Source organism: Vombatus ursinus, unplaced genomic scaffold (assembly GCF_900497805.2).
Source record: "Vombatus ursinus unplaced genomic scaffold, bare-nosed wombat genome assembly UNPS02014861.1, whole genome shotgun sequence".
NCBI lineage: Eukaryota > Metazoa > Chordata > Mammalia > Diprotodontia > Vombatidae > Vombatus > Vombatus ursinus.
The window spans coordinates 3002325-3020248 of NW_020954639.1; positions in this window are offsets into that span (position 1 = coordinate 3002325).

The following is a 17924-nucleotide window of genomic DNA, read 5'->3' on the forward strand; positions in this document are numbered from 1 at the left end:
TCTATATCAGAACGGTACATTTCTTAGATAATATGTGTAAATTTGAACAAAGTTTTATCCTTAGGAATTTCTCGTTTTATGCAATTAAATAACACTTTGGAGTAAGCAGACTTTTTGCTGCTCTTAAAATCATACCACATCCTTCAGGTAAGATTAATCCTGTATTTCTACCTGTTGTTTTTCCCTTATGTTGTAAATGAACCTAAGGACAGGGAGGGAGGGATCCCCCTCCTTTTCCTTTGCCACCAAAAAAAGAAAAAAAACCCACACAAAAGTCTTGGCCAGCCATTGGCGTCAGTTGGTTGTGCCACTAGTGGAAATGTTTATGCAAAGTACTCAAATTCTAGAAATAATGAGACTTTATTTTCATTTTTACTTGGAAAAAAATGGGGAAACTGAAGAGGAGGACAATCATTGGGTAGCTATTTTCCCGGGTGGCTATATAAAAAGTTTTGTTTTAGTTATTTTTTTTTTTAAGACTACAACCACTTCCAAAGGGCTCCACTATTCCCCTATGGCTTGACTCCCAGGAAAATGTGTACTAGATGAAGTAAATAAAGCCAAGAAAAAGATTAGTGCACTCTAGTAATTCTCATGGCAGATGCATTTTAAGATGATTGAAAACAATCACCAGGAAAGATTTTAGAACTCTAAGCTATGCTACTGGTTGGCCTCCCGATGCTATGTAATTTTCCTCTTATTATGCTGATTAAAGAAGATTACCTTTAATAATATAAAATTTTTTCTTTTTCTTTTTTGGTTCAACTGATTTGTGTTTTAAGCTTGTCTACAGCAATGAGAGAAAGAAAATATCTGGACCTGTACTCATAAAGAAGGCTCTACAGAAACTACCCCAGAAACATGTGTAAGATGGGCGGTTTATATGTATTTTATTTCTACATTTAAACTTTTATGTAGTAATTATAGGCTCATACTCATTAAAGACGACCCCATTCTTAGTATCACATAATCAATTGAAAGATAGAGTGAACATGAAATCCCTCTGTGCTTATTATTTGTGAACTATAAAAAAAGCTATTGATTCAGTAGAGCAAAATGCAAAGACTTTCCCCCTACAAGGTTTTTCCTGTGCACATCCAAAATATACAAGACTGCTTAAATAATATAACAGCAGAGATAATCATTAAAGGTTCATTGACTCTGTAACCATTAATATCAGGTAAGACATAAAACAGGGAGATGTGTACAGACCAAAGGTGTTCACTACTTTCATGGAGGAAGTCCAGCACAGAGTCCAAGTTGATGAGGGATTCTTTATAAATGGTGAGGTTTTCCAGGTACCCATTGGATATGGCCCCAGCATACCATAGAGCTTCCTGTATGAGAACCATAATCACTCCAAAGTAGTCTAACTCTATCCACACAGAAAAAGAAAAGTAGATGAAGAGTCACTATTGTCCAGATGTTTATATGCTGTAGGATAGACAACCTGTAGAGTTTGTCCATCAGAATAAATATATCTTGGTGAAACACTGCAGATGAGTGTCTTATGATGTTGAAATTCAGCAATCAGTTTCGTGAATTAGGTCACATCATCCATAAATGAACTATAAAAAGGGTGATTCATAGGAGCATACCCCTATGCTACCTAAAAGTATGAAAGCATGTGTGAAAATATTTATAGTATCTCCTAAAAATGTCCAATTATCTGTCATCACAACTCTGTTTATGGCCATTTTATGCATGGGTAAAATGAGGCAGAAAACCTTGATGTGACTTGTCTAAAATCACATGGGCAATATATGGTAGGCTTGGGAATTGAATCTGCAGTACTTGAGCAGTTAATTCAATGCTGAATCGGTTGAATGACAGGACTTGATGGCAATCCATCAATCATTAATAAGGTTGGTTTCTCCTAGCATACTTACTTCTGTTTTCCTGCAGGAAATAATTTCTATTTGTGGAATAAAGGGTCAAATGCTGTCCACGGACATGTGCACACAATCTCATTTGGGGAGTTGTGCAAGTTGAATCCAAGGACAGAGTTTTTCTTTAGGCTTTTCTTTTTCTGTTCCTTGATTTACCATAAGTTTCCAAACAGTGAAGTTTTTCAGAGGCTTTTGTTTATGAATACTGAGTACACTTATTCAGAGATAAACTGGACAATGTGGTTTAGTTAAACTGGAGTTTTCTTTTAAGTCTGTGGACTTTATATATGTATACATTTACGTGTATGTGTGTGTGTGTGTGTACACACATACACTCAGCTATTTGTTTCCTTGACATCTTGGACTTTCACTATTAACAGCACCAAGCCTATTTAATTACAACTGGACTGAAATATTGGAAAGCTCTGTGATCCACCCACACAGATGGAAAGGGATCAGGACCTCAGCAGTTAAGTCCCAAGGAGTTTCCTGTGGCACATTTGAGATTAAATCGCTTACTCAGAGTCACACAGTTAAGTGTTGGAGGCAGAATCTGACTTGGGTGTTCCTGACTCCAAGCTTAGAACTCTGCTAGGCAGTGTTGCCTCTAATGGTACTGACATCAGAATGTGATTACCTACATACAGAAAAGCCTTTGGAATCTCAGATGCTTAAGTATCTCATCTGTTGTAATCAGTAAACATATTGGTCTCTTTTCTGTGTACAGGAGAAACCTCTGCCCTGAGGTCTGCTTTCCTGACTGGTCATTTCCTAGCTGGGACCACAGTTTCATGAAGGACCTCAGCCATGCTCACTTCATTCATAATTTAATTCACTCTCTGGGTTTCTCTACCACACCAGTCCCCTTTAGGGTACTCTTTCACCCCCTCCTACTTTCTGATTTCCTTTTATATATTACCTTCTTTCATTAGATTGTAAGCTTCCTGAGGGCAGATTCTCATTTCCTTGTTTTTGTATTCCTAGAAATTATCCAGTTCCCTGAATAGAGTAACCTCTCTCTTTATCTGTGTTTCTCCCTTCCTCCTACATCCCCACTTTCCCCCACCAGAGCATAGAGGGTATTTTTTCCTAGACCTTATCCTGCACTGGGGATTTGAGGGCAAAATTTTAGTTCAGAATCAGGGCCTGAAGCCCTGTCTAGAATTTTTATGACTCAAACTCTGTCAAATAACCCATTAGGTAAACATCATTCTTGTTACCTTGTTCAGTTGTCAAAGAAAAAAGCTCTATCTGGATCTGAAAGGTACATCAATGAAGAGAGATGATACATTCCTCTTTTTAGGTTGACTCATGCCATGGTGGAACTGGGGAAGCTAAAGATTACCTAAATTATATCTGGTGACTCTTTATGTCACTTATGGTAGCTTGGGTATCAGTGGCACTGGCAGGTTTCTGGTTGTTTTTTTGGTATAGTTCCTAATGTAACAGGTTTATTGACTTCCCATTGGATATTGACGAGCACCATAGTTGTTAATATATCTTGGACTGGGTTTGCTGACAGCCTGGGGAGCATTCCCATTAGTCCTTGCTCTTCCTCTCAGGAAATGGGAATGCTCTCTAAGGGTGTATTGGCATACTAGTCTATGCTCTAGGCATGTCTATGGTCTTACTGAGGTGTTTTTTTCCTTGCATTCTTCCAGTATCCTCCTCCTCCTTCTTCTATTGCCCTCTTCATCTTCCTTTTTTTCTTCTTTCTAATTAATTAATTTTTTTTCCAAAAAAGCTGAGACAGGTTGCTTTATGTCTTGCTGAGTTTTCATTTATAAATTCTTGAAATATAGCTCTGAAAAAGCAGACATTAAAAAATCTCACTGTGGTTTAAATGGAGCTTCTTGACTACCCTTTAAATCCAAATTGTTCTGGCTTTCATTGAATGGCCAGTAATAGCCCCCCACCCAAGCCTCTTTGGTCCATTGTTTAGCTTTTGATGACTTGGAATAAGTGTAAATAGCAATTGTTTTCTGTTCTGGCCAGAAACTCTGAAGGTCTTCCTCTTCAGATTGATATCTTTGAACTGGTACATTGGGTCATCTTTTGTCTCCTTCTTAGTGAATGGGCATGGCCTCAGACAGATTGAGACCTAGGAAAGACCTTAATTTAGAAAGGTCAAGATCACCCACTACATCCTGGATCATTAACTTTGCGCAGCTCTGCCTCACCTAAATCCAATTCATGCACAAGTCAAGACACCACCCTTATGATGTTATTAGTCTTCTTAGAGTACAAAGAATGAACAACAATTAATGTCTGTTGGCTGTTTCGATAGGGTGTGTTAATGGCCTTGAGTTTTCTCTCTTTCACAAAGCAAAGCAAAACAAAACAAAAACCCTACTGGTATGCTAGGTTTATCAGTCATTCCTCTTGGATACCATATTCTGGATTAAATCTCTCCCAAACTTTGCCAGTATGTTAATCTTTGTAAAGCACAATTCTGATTTTGTCCTCTCCTATCTTCATCCATCCCTTGTTTTATCCCTCTTCTGCTCACCTTCAGAAACCTTCAGTAGTTTTTCATTTCCTAAGGGGAGGGTGGGGTGAAATTCTCCTAGCTTGAGACTCAAAATCTTTCATGATTTGGCCCCAGCCCATCTTTTTAGTCTTATCTACCAATGTTCTCCATTACATATCCTATACTCCAGCCAAATCTTGCTGTTTGCTCTACTCCAAATATTGCTCTCATTTTCTCATCTCTGTGCTTTTGCTCATGCTATTGTGTCCACTTGAGGTGCCCTTCTACCCCTGTCAAACTCCTACTCATCCTTCAAGGTCAAGTTTAAATGCCACCTCTTCCATGAAGCCTTCCCTGAGTCTCCAGTTGAAAGTTACTTTTCGCTCCTCTGAGCATTGTTTGTAGTTCTCTTGTGGCACGTACACACTCTGCCTTCTGTTACGGTTATGTGCATATTTGACTCTCCTTATCAAACTGTAGATTTTAATAGGGTAAGGATCATGCATCTTCCACAGAATGTCTTGAACATTGGAAGATCTAAATAAATACTGAATAATACTCAGTTCTTGATCTCTAGAAGTTATATTCCAAGGTTTATCACGAAGGATTATTTTTCTCTAGCTTTAAAAAAAATTGTGGTTCTCTTCTTCATGAGTTAGGACCTGCCTCAGAAACTAACATAGGGTCACAGGCAAGTGAAAAATAATGTGTGACACCTCAAAGAAATCAGACTGTTAAATAAAAACAAATACAAATTGGTTATGTTCTCCTTAAGCAGTGGGAGCTGACTTTTTCAGGCAGCTGATGTTGATTCTCATCAGAATTTTTATTGTTACAATACTAATTGTGGAAGGAGTTGATAAAAATGTGTAGTAAATTTACCTTTCTTCATATATACATACATATGTACACATACTTATCCATTTTATGGCAAAGAAGGTGTAAAAGAGTTGCAATTTGCACTTTGGCTCTGCATTCTCTGCCTAGGAGGACTGCAGTCTTATGGATGGAAAGGAAAGAACAAAAATGGCTAATAGTAAGTTGATATACAAAATAAGGAGATAACGAGAAAGCACCCCATTGTTCTTAATGAATTCAAGTCACCTGGCCCAGATGGACTTTGTCTTTGGGTGCTGGAAGATCTGGCTGGACTACTCTAATAATTTTTGAGGACCATAACATTTCTTGATATACCGCCACTCTCCATAGCTGCTAGTGTAGTTTCCTCATCTCCAAATTACCATGTATGTATTTCATATGTATTTTGAACATACTTATATGTGCATACATTGTTTCTCCCAACAGAATATGGAAAATGACATGTACAAATGTAAGTAAATATAGAATAAATACAAAAGAAAATATAAGGTTGTATAGAGAGGGAAGGCACTAGTGATTAGAATTAGGAATTAGTGGATTAGGGGAAAAAAAGCTTCATGCAGAAGGTGATGCTATAATAGAGTCTTGAAGGAAGTAAAAGATTTGTTTAGTACCTACTGCGTGCCAGGACCCTCATGGTACAAGATTTGAAGTGATCTCCTTGATTTGTCATATTGGAAAGATATTTTTCAAAGAGAGCATGGCATAAAGGACCAGTCTTAGAGTCAGAAGGACTTGGGTTCAAGTCCTGCTTCTAATAAATAGTAACTGTATGTTTCTGGGCAAATCATTCAAATCTTTAGAGACTCTGTCAACTTTAAACTTTACATTGCTGATATTTTATATTAGTGTGGAGCTTAGTTTCTTTCATTGATGAAATCACCCAGGGCTTAGATTGCTTGAATCAGAGGCAGGAAGACTGAGGTTCAAATCCAGCCTCAGATACATACAGTGACCCAGGGTAAGTCACTTAACCTCTCTGGGCTTCTGTTTAACTTTATTTGTAAAATGAGGGATTGACTCAATGGATTTTCAGGTTCCTTCACTCTAAATCTGTGATCCCATGATGTCTCGAGGCCGCATTTTTCTCATCAATAAAATGAGGAGGTTGACTACGTGGCTTTTAAGGTCCCTTTAGATGTCTCTAAACATATGACCGTTAATACACACCTCCCCTGATCCCCACCAAAAAAGTAAGGATACTTTCTTTCCCCCATCAGCCTGCCAAACTGTCTGAAATTCCCACTAATTACTCATGCTGATCTAGACATTTTACAACCTCTGTTAAAGGCTAAATATTAGGAAAGGAGTTTCTTGTAGCTATTAACGTCTCAGCACACATTAGTTCACCAGATTAGCTGTTAAGGAGAAGGGTCAGAGGTGATGGGAAATGACAAGGCTCAGTTTTCATGCAAGGAAGGAGGTTAGGGGTTTAGGGAGAAAGCAGTGCCTGTTGGAGTTTCATAGAAAGCCATGAGAAACCAGGGGGAGTTGGGCCAACCAAAGGAAAAATTCCCCCTTGCTGAAAGGGGGATGGAACCAAAGAGGAATTTAGCCTATTTCTCAATATTGCCTCTGGCAGGGCCTGCCAATACCAACCCTTTAAATTCCGTGCTGATCTCCTACCTCCTGAGACATATATCTAACATATAATAATTTTCTTAGTCCACTTAAATTTAATGCATACTTTAACAATAAAATGTGAGGCACAGTGACAGTATGAAGGATTAATCCCCTTGCATGGACTTCACAGAGGGGTGAAAACTGGACAAAGTAGAATATTTCTATTTCACTGCCTTGAGTTCCCTGAGGGAAGACTTTCTGTTTTTTATTTTATGCGCTGTGCCCTTTAACTAATGAGTCTAATCTATTCAGTCAGCTCTATTTCATCCATCTGGTTTCGGAAGTGCCAAGTTTTCAGTTAAACATTTCTCTTTTCAAATGGGTCTGACCTGAGAGCAGATCAAACATTTGGGTGATGAGAGTTTCAGATTCATTCTTCCCCTTCACCTCTCCCAACCAAAAAAAAAAATCCTTTTCCAAAAAAAAGGCAAAAGGAACTGAAACCTTTCCTAGACTAAAATGATAATAGAGTAATGCTAGCCTCTGGAGGCTTCATGATAGTGTCTGTCTACTCTGTCCCATAACCCTGTGTCTTGTAAAACTATTGTTCTTGGAAAGAAATTAAAGGGAAAGGGGAGCTGGCTGCTTCTAGAGATGAGCTTGTGAGAGGCCTGGAAAACGATCTCACACTGACATTATGAATTCACATGTATTGCTTTACGTTTCATTTTGAAGATTCCTGGTTAGTCTATGGAAAGAAGCCACAATGAAGTTCCAAGATTTCTCATAAGGTTACTTAATATCTGTGCCCTCTCTAAGAGGGAGAGAGCTGATCCTCTGGGCAGGCTGCATGGCACCTGATTTATATCAAGAAGATCTAAAATATCAAAGATGAAGAGCTCCAAGTAAGACAAGAGGCATTCCCGATTCGGCAGTGGCTCACACACTTGGTTTTCAGTTCTAAGAGCAAACAATTAGTCTAAATAGTAATACCACCAAGGGAAACATAACTTAGTTAAAATTTACATTTAAATGAGATCATTTGAAGACTCAAATACAGGACAATCTATTATTTTTAATGTAACGATTCATAATATTTTCCTTTAGTAGGTATTCTGTACAATGTGATTTTATTACTTCTTAGTACCAAAACATCATTTGTGCAAACTTGAAGAGTTTTGTGATTTCTATGAAATGTAATTTCTTATCTGATACTTATTCTTTGTAAGGTTAAACAATATTGCTGAGTCAAATTTTCCAAGGTATTATTCAAATGCTTTGTTTTTAGAACCTCTGTGCTCTAATAAAGAACATACCAGTTCAACTGATATTGAGTTGGATGAATGATTGAAAAACCATTTTTAAACATTTATTATGTGGTTGGTACCATGTGAAAAGTGCTGGGGATACAAATATAATAGTGAAATTTTCCCTGCCCTAAAAGAGTTTACATTGTGATATGGAAGATAGCACATGTATGACTTCAATTCAGAGTCTATAGTCAGCTTTGACTAAATAGAGCAATTTCTAATGCTGAGTGGCCAGTGTCTGTAGCTAGTATCTGTTTCATTGGTGTTAGAATGGTGGGCAGAAAAGGGGTAGCCTCTGCACTCAATCTCTCCACTGTCCTAGGTTTCCCATAGGCTGAAAGTGTCTTGACATCCTTTCTAATCGCTAAGGCATATCATAGTTGAGCTTTTTCTTCATCTGGATTTTGATTCCACCGTATGGGTCAATCTTTGGATGCCAAATGTTCATTTACAATTAGTGGATGGGCACATTTGGGGACAAATTCCTCAACTCTTCTATGTTTCTGGCTCTTCATTTGACTAATACCCTTTTGGGTAAAAAAGTAGTTGTGATACATCACATTTGCAAGGTACTATCTTGTTGACCAACAAATTATCTAGATTTTTAATCACTGGGTCTGGAGTGACGTTCCACCAGGGCACTACCATCTGCTTTCCTAACACATTGAGATTTCATTACAGGACTCTATACTATAGCTAGAATTCTTAACAGTGAAATCAAGTGTAATATCATTGGTTATCATTTGTACTTTTTTGTCCCAAGTCCATAGGCAACAGGCCTCCTTCAACAGTTCTCTCAAATGATCGATGTACTGATTGTATCTCCATATTTTCCCTGTCTTTAGAGAGTACAAAGCACATGTCAATAAGCTACTGTGGCTCTTGCCCAAACATCAACAGGTAAGAAGTAAAACCTGGAGTGAGAATGATAGAAAACTAGCCTGTGGAATGAAGGGAGAAAAGTGATAGCTTTATCCAGTAATTTGTGAAAGAAAAAGAGAGAAAAGCCAGAGATAGTCTGACATGCACTCTATATTTATGGAAAGAACATATTTAAAATGGTTAAGAGAATAAATAGGAAGGAGCCCATGAACTAAAATTATATAGAAGAAGTAAATATAGGAGAGAAGGGAAATTCTCAAGAATGAGATTTTGAAGACACCAAGAGAAATATTTCAGTTGAGCAGGAAAAGGGAAAGTTGTTTATTTAGGTGACTAATTTGGATTTTTAAGACATGTATAGAAGATCAAAGTAAGGAAGCAAAATAAAGAATGAACTGTTGTTTGCCCTTTATTTTCAAAAAAGACCAATAAACTCATAGGGTGATGTCTAGACTCACACATGAATTGGATTTAAGTGAGACAAAGTTGCGCAAAGTTCTCAGCTTCACTTTCTCTTTGAGATTCATTGAAGTCCAATGGCAAGAGAGAAGTCAGGATGACCAACAATGGCCTGGGATGCAGTGGATGACCTTGGCTTCCTTGATGTCTGACCAAGCTGTAAGCATGCTGCAGCAGGAGTCCCCATCTGTCCATTCTGCTGGGGGGAAGTCTTCACATGCTTAGGGTAGATATCCCCCTAACTCATTGACAGGTTTGAGGCCTATCAGTTACCCTCAATCTGGTTTAGCCCACCTGCTGAGATGATTTACCAGAGTGTGGCCACTGCACATGCTTCAGTTTCTTAGAGCCACAGGTGAAGGTTGGATGAAGGTGGACATCAAAGGTAGAGAAGCAGCCCTGAAAAGGGCTTGAAACCCTCACACCAGAGGTTCTAATCCTCCCTGAGCACCCCATACACCCCAAAGAATAAATGAAAATGTGTCACATGATCCTATGATGTACTAAAGTTCCAGGATGAGCTGAGGTTGTCGTGGAATTTAAGGACAACACAAAAGGGGTTTTTCTGCTTCATTTTGTTTTTAAGCTATATGAGGGATGGAAGAAGGGAAGTTACTATTGCTCAGGGTGGATGGAGAGATCATAATGGACAGCTGAGAGATGTTGAACTATCTACTTATTTTGTTTCTGTTTTCTCTGCTAGAGAGAATGATCTTTGGACTAGAAAGGGAAGTACAAAACTTGTTATCAGGGAATTAATATTTAAGGTAAGTTAGAAATTAGGGAAAGATCATCTGACTGCTTTTAATAATTTCAATTCATAGCGTCTAAATGAATTGAACTACATCCCAGGAGACAGATAATATGTTGCAAAGATTGTTTTCCCTAGTTAAACTTTTTTCTTTTAATTTTAGCTGCATTGATTTTGTCTGTGCAGAAACCTTTCAATTTTATATGAAAGAAAATTGTCCATTTTTTTTTTTTTTTTGCTTTTTGGTGAGGCAGTCAGGGTTAAGTGACTTGCCCAGGGTCACACAGCTAGTAAATGCCAAGTGTCTGAGGCCAGATTTGAACTCAGGTCCTCCTGACTCTAAGGCTAGAACTCTATCCACTGCACCACCTAGCTGCCTCCAAAATTGTCCATTTTTTATCACGTGTGGTACTTTCTATCCCTTGTTTGATCATGAACTTTTCACCAATCCATAGATTGGAAAAATACTTTTTTTTCTTGTTTCTCTAATTTATGATGTGGCTTTCTGTATCTCACTCCAGTTTTCCCAACAATTTTTGTCAATGGGTCCTCATCTCTGAGCCACTAACTACAATTTTTTTAAGGACTGTGGACAACAGAAGACATAACTTTTGTTGCCCCTCAAATCACACCAGGGTTATAGGTGCTTTCTTTGCTTATACATAAGGCTAACTCTATTACTCAGACCAAAGGGTCTATGCAGAATTTAATAATAGAAGAATGTGAACCATAGCATATTTTTTTTAATTTTTCTTCCTTTCACATTGTTTAAATTGCCCAATATTTGACAATTTTCTTTTCAAAAAATTAATGATTAACTTAAATGCCTACATAATGAATTATTGAAAACAGAACTAATCCAAATCACGATTTGATTCCTGCCCTCCCAACCCAACTTGCCTTTAGACTTTAATGAACCCTGCCTGAGCACAGTGAAAAAAAACCTGGTTGGGCAGGGGTAAAAGAGTGGAGCTTGGTGACAGCAAGCTCAAAGTAACAGCCAAGTGCTGAGGCCAAAAAGTGATGTAAATTCGTATGAGTTTGGTCATTTTAAAAGCAAATCCCAGACTCATTATTCATTCCAGATCAACTCTAAGTTCCAGCATAATAAAACAGGATTCTAAGCAGTCTCATTTTGACATGTTTATGTGCTCCTGGTACATGGCCTTTCTCTGTTTCGAAGTCTCATTCTGGCCCTCTCAAGAGGAGAGCCAAAGGATAGATTGCTTTGGAAACTAAACCACAGCACTATCTCTGGGCCAGGTCAGAGTTAAGAGCCACTTGTGGGGCACTGTGTTTAGGCACATCAAACATTTGTAGCACTATTGCTTTTTATTTTCCAGAATAAAGTCTTCAGTCTCTCTTCACCTAACTTTTCTCTATATCCATGGAATTTCATACTTGGAAGAACAATTGCACACCAAGAAACCCATGTAGGCTGATCAAAGTCTTATTACATTTATGAATTTTTTGGGGGGAGGGGGAAGGTAAAATCTCAAGACAAGTGCTAGTTGACTCTTTTACAAAACAAAGCTATATTAAGATAATCATATTGACAATCTCTCCCCTCCCCCTTTCTTAAAAAATTAACAGAAAATTAACCAAAACACACACACACACACACACACACACACACACATACACACACACACTGAACACCTAGGATGCCAATTCTGCCATCTACTAAGGAAGGGCAGTGTGATACAGTAGATAGAATGTTTGACTTTGGATAAGGAAGTCCAGGGTTCAAATCCTATTTCTGAAACTTACCGGCTATAACTAATGTAGATATGTAATCATGGGTAAATCCCTTTATCTCGAAGAAGCTCAATTTCCCCTTTCCAAACTTTATAACATTATATCAGTGTCAGCTTTAGTACTGTAATCAACAAATAACCTGTAAGTTTTCCAGTGTATATGATGCTGTATGAACTAAAGACTTGTCACCCAAGAGTTTGCACGTTAATACAGATCCAATAAAATTTGTAATAACATGCACAACACTGCCTTAATGTGCATGAATGAGTATAGCAGAGAAGCATTGGAGGATAGTAGGAAGTGTCCTGATCTCAGAATCAGAAGGCCTAGGTTCAAATTCCAACTAAATGACCTTGGTAAATCATTTAGCTCCTCTAAGTTTTGATTTTCTCATCTACAAATAGGTAATAATAATTACACTCATGATTTCACAGGATCATTTTGAAGATAGTACTTTGTAAAGATTAATGTGCTATATAGGTAGGATTACTTTGAAAAATGAGCCACTGCCACACAGGCCCTGTGGGCACATATAAAAAATGGAAAGGAATAAACTGAATTCTTATGTAGGATACTAGGTATTAATTTCTCAATGAAGTAGGTGGATTGGCCTCCATAGTTTTTTTTTTTACTAAAATATTTATTTCAGACATAGTGAATTGTATTATATGTAGAGATTTCCTGTCAAAAGTCAATAGCTCTTAAGGATGAGACTTTTTGTTATGAACTGTGATTGACAGGTTGACAGATCTTTAATCATTAGGGGATATCATATAAATCATAAAGCTGGAATCTTAGAGCTCAAAGGGGCCTTTGAGATCATCTAGTTAAAAATCCTATCTGATAAAGAAACTCTTACTACAGGATCAATAACAGATGGATATTTCAGCTTTAATATCTCCAGTGATAGAGAACTCACTACTTTAGGCAGTTCATTTCATTGCTGGATAGTTCTAATTATGTAGAAAATTCTTTCTTATATTGAGCTAAAATCTTCCCCCCCTTGTAATTTTCACCCACATTAGTTCTGCCCTATGCAACTATACAATGAATCTACTCTTTCTTTTAATCATTCAAATATTTCAGGAAAACTTTCATGAACTTCAGAGGTACCGTTCACTTATTCCTCTTGGCAAGGGTTTACCATGGTGCTCACTTGCCAGCAGCATAAAGAGTTCTCTGCCAACACCAGTACCCAGTGTTGTATATTGTCTGCTATCATGTTCTAGCAACTGGATCAATGCTAACTGATGTCTATGGTTTACTGACTGAATAAAAAATAGGGGTAAAGGCAGCACACGTATAAGTGCAATGTATTTTTATAGCTTTCCCAGTACCCTAGCTATTATCACAATGACTACTGAGGCCCAATTCAGATCACCCAGGATTAAGTTTCTGATTCAGTCCTTATAATGAAAACTAAAACAGATGTTTTATTGAACAGTAGTAGCAAATAGTAGTGAGCCTGCATGTTTTATTCTGGATGCTGTTTACATAGGAAAAATATATAGGGCACCTGCTGTGATTGGATTGAAGGCAGTAATTTGGTCAAGGATTTTGCTGACATTGGGAACTCTATTGTAGTTCACACCATTGAATATAGACTCAGGATTGAATTACAGCTTTTGCATCTATTGAATTGCATGTATTGTCATTCATAATGGAAAAGGACAATTCTCGAGTTTAAAAAATGGCTGCACTTGAATAGAGTCAGAATATTTACCAACTTGTCACCCCAAAGGAAATTATTATAGTCAGATAAGCAAAATTTCACTGAAAGATTTAAGTGACTAAGGATGGCAAATGAACTTCTTATTTGAAATCACCTTGGCTTATGAATACTGGGCCTTTATTTTTGATACTATTTTCTTGGAATAATGAAAATATTTGATTATTAAGGCACATTAAATCAGTTTTCAATCACATTAATGCTAAGCCAATCAGTCCTTTATTAGTCATAGTAGAGCAAATGAAATTCAAAGGATTAAAAAATGAGAAATAAGCATGAATTAACTTTCAATGCAGGGTATTTTTCTAGGGATTTATTTATTTTATTATTTCTTCATTTATCATCACTTAATAGGCATTTTTGAATACCTACCTTAAGTACTCTAGTTGGTTTTATAAAAGAAGATGATCAGTCAACAATAATTTTTTCATGAGGCACCTCAATGATACAGTGGATAAAGCACTGGACTTGAGAGTCAGAAGACCTGAATTCAAATCCTGGCTCCTATACTTACTAATTGTGTGACCCTTCAACTTACATTCACATTCTTCTCTTCATTTTTAAAATCTCCCACACCTTGCTAAGAACTTTCAAATATGTAAGAGAAAATAGAAGTTCTCATTCTTATAAAAAGCTTACATCTGCATTATTCTGTCTATACTAACCCAGATCAGGGGTTTGGATCTGAGGGTTTCTCATGTTACAGGCAAAGACTTTCAGACCAGGGAGCTTGGAAAGATTGTGGCCAGAAGATTCTCTCATAGAGAGGGCCCAGAAATGTCTGGCTGGAGTTAGCTACAGGAGATGTATAATGTTGAGGTAATCAGAGGCAGAATGCTGACTTCGGATCTGAAGCGCACATTGGTTTCAGAAAGGTCTGATCCTGGGAGAGTGGAGGTTTAAATTCTGAACAGAGTTCGTTCAACATAGTTTGTAGCATTTGGTAGGGAAGGTTTTCTGCAGCCTTGGAAGATCCCTAAGCTAGGGGCCAGCTGGCATATTCTGCCCTTTCCCCAACATGGCTGGTATTGCTGCTTGTGGAGGGTGGAGGGTGGTGGATGGGCAAGGGGTGAAGCAGATCAGCAAAATCTTTATAGCAAGAAGCAAACCCAATATGGATATTATTTCTATTCTCTGAAGTCAAGCAAAATAAATCTAACCCCTCTTTTACATGGCAACCCATCAAGTATTTTAAGATAGTTATCATGTCCCTTTTGAGTCTTTTTTTTTTCTCCAGGCTGATCATCCCCCATTCCTTCAATTTGTGGTCATTGAGTCCCAACACCAATCTGGTTTCTTTCTTCTGCTTGTGCTCTTTATTATCAGTGTTCTTCCTAAAATGTATCTGTACAAAACATAGTATGTTAAATATTAAAATGATTTACTTTTCAAATTAAAGGCAAAAAACTTTATTCCATAACAAATATTACAAAAAGTGGGAGGGAGAGGGATAGAGAAGTTAAAGAAGGAGGAGAAGAGAGGGTTCAGAAGTGAGAAACACAGAGAAAGTGAAGCATAAGGGAGGGAAAGTCCCCCTTCCTCGCCAAGTTGAGAAGAAAGACAAAGAGGGACAAACAAGTAGAGAAAGGAGAAAAAAGAAAAAGACAAGAATTAACTTGTAGAAATAGTATGTCTACCCCAAGGGATATGAATGGTGATAGGTGGAGTAGGTAATTGAAGGATATTCAAAAAGGTAGAGGGGAAACCTGCCCTCAGTAAATTTTCCCTCTCAGCTTCCAGCGAGATGAATCATGGTATGATAGAAAGACATCAGGTAGAAACCTCAGAGGTCATCTAATCTGAACCCTTCATTTTAATAATGAGTAAACTTGGGCCCAATGAGGTTAAGCAACTAGCCCAAGGTCACACAAGTATTAAGTGACAGAACTGGAACTCAGTTCCAAGTCCTTTGACTCTGAAACCATTGATCTTTTCATTGCATCATACCGCCTCCTTAGTAGCACTGAAATACTAGAGGATTCCATAGACATTCATCAGCATGTTCTGAGAATCTGGGAGACTGGATGTTGGAGCTATGGAGTCATGAAGAGTCTCAGGTGAAGGAGAGAGAAACTAAGTCTCCTACTTTGAACAGAGAAGGTGACAGCAGCCAGGGAGCTGCATGGTAAGATAGGACTTGTGGGGAAGGGCCTCCATCAAAGGAACTCTCATACTTGAGACTGTGATTGTAAATTCATGTACAGTCAAGTCAGTTCTGTTGTTATGCTTGTTTTGACAATACAAATTTGTTTCAACATGATTGCTGTATTAAGAAATCTTCTGAGTATAATTTCATATTTGCTTATGTGTAATTTCATCCACTAGACATAGCAAGAATGCAAAAAATGATGACACTTCATAATAACTCACAAAGCTGCAACCTTCCGACACACTCTTCCACAAGCAAACTTCAAGTATTTTTCAAGGTGAAGTACCATATTTATTGTAAATCTTCTGGCACTGTAATAGGAGCAGTGATGGAAGAAGGCTAGTTCACATGTATGCACTCTCTAAACCCTCACATTCTAATACTGCTACCCAAGCCTGGCACTTATGTATTAGAATTGCAACCCATAGCCAGGTCCTGGACCTTTCACAATCTTACAATGCTTTATAGCAAAGGAAAGATGACAAAATGAGAGGCAGAAACAACAGGGCCATGAATTCAGAGACCACCTCCTGGCTTGGGTAAGAGGTTCCTGAGGCTCCTCCTTCACCTGGAGGCCCACAGTAGTTCTTGACTCACTCACTGCTAGGAAGGAAAGGCAGTGAGTTTCTCCACTGGGGGTCTTTTGCACTAGTTCCAGCTCAGAAGGCAACAAAAGGCCTTTTCCTCACATTGTACTAAGTAGAAAGGAAACTGTCAGAAAAACCCATGTCTTCTTTGAAGTGTAGAGTTAGGTTCCTTTGTTATATGTCATAATAAACTTCAAGAAGCAGATTTACCAAACATTGCATTAAGCAGATCAGCTTCTAAGAACTGGGCTCTCATTGTCCAGTTCCCCATCACACTTGTTACCTGCCTTTTAGAACTTGGCCAGAATACTTGGAAACAGAGCAGAGGAGGATGCGAATGAGGCTGCCTGCTAATGGACTGTCTCTTTTTCAGTTTACCCTTGCTCAATGTCCAAGTCTTTTTGGTAGACCTCTATAGGATGAACTGCATTCTTTAATCTGCAGAACCTTCAATATAAGCATTAGAGCTAAGTCCGGCTTGGTGCAAATTATGAATTCCAAGTGGACATATTATTTGAATTCACACTAGAAGAAGTTAAAATCTCGTGTGAATTCTGGTCATTGGTTCTAACTCAATGGAAATATGCAGTGTGAATTTGAATAATGTTACCACTTCATGGGATTCATTATTCACACTAAGCAAGAACTAGCTGCTATAAAAGGGCTTTAATCCAATTTTGGCGGCAAGGTCTACTTGATCCACTGACCAAATATCTCAATTTTTGGTTTGTGAAATACACTGTATTTCTAGGGGACTTGTTAAGAGGTTGGCAAACTCAAGCCAACGACTAGAGGATTCCCACTTCTTATTTTAAATCTTTCTTGATTGTATTTAATTAAGGAAAAAATACTACAGGAGAAAAAAAAAATACTACAGGAGGTAGGGACATGTGTGAATGAGTGAAAAGAACCTTTGTAAAGGTGAGACAATAGGCCCAGAAAGACTATACAGAAATGGGAACCAGAAAAGGAAATAAAAAGAGATATAAGAATCTCCCATCAGTTTCCTCATCTGTAAAATGTCAGGGTTGGGTTATGTTATCTTAGGTTCATTTGTGTCCAAAACTCTATGAGTGTAAGATTAATTTGAATGGAAGGAAATAAGGAGGAATAGAGAGAAGAGGGCAGTATCATAAGGAGAGATGGTCTGATGTAAGATCTTGAAGTCAGGTATAAGTAATTTGAAATGAATATTAAGTAAATAAGTCAAAAGAAAATAATACTTTTCTAAGAAAATAAAAAGGCCACATAAAGGTAGTACCTTTGCAAAGAAAGAAATTATTTTCTAGTCTGCTCCCCTCATGTGAGTTACAGTTAAAGATCACATTGGTCTGATCTCTACAAAGCTTTCTATTTGAGTATTTGTGTCAGTGTTCTTGTACAAACAAGTTTGAATTCATTCAGTGAAAGGAAAAAAAAAAAAAACAAACACAAACACCTGAATTTAGTAATGAATGAGTTTTTATTGTCTTTTAAATTGTGTTCTAAAGCAGGAGTA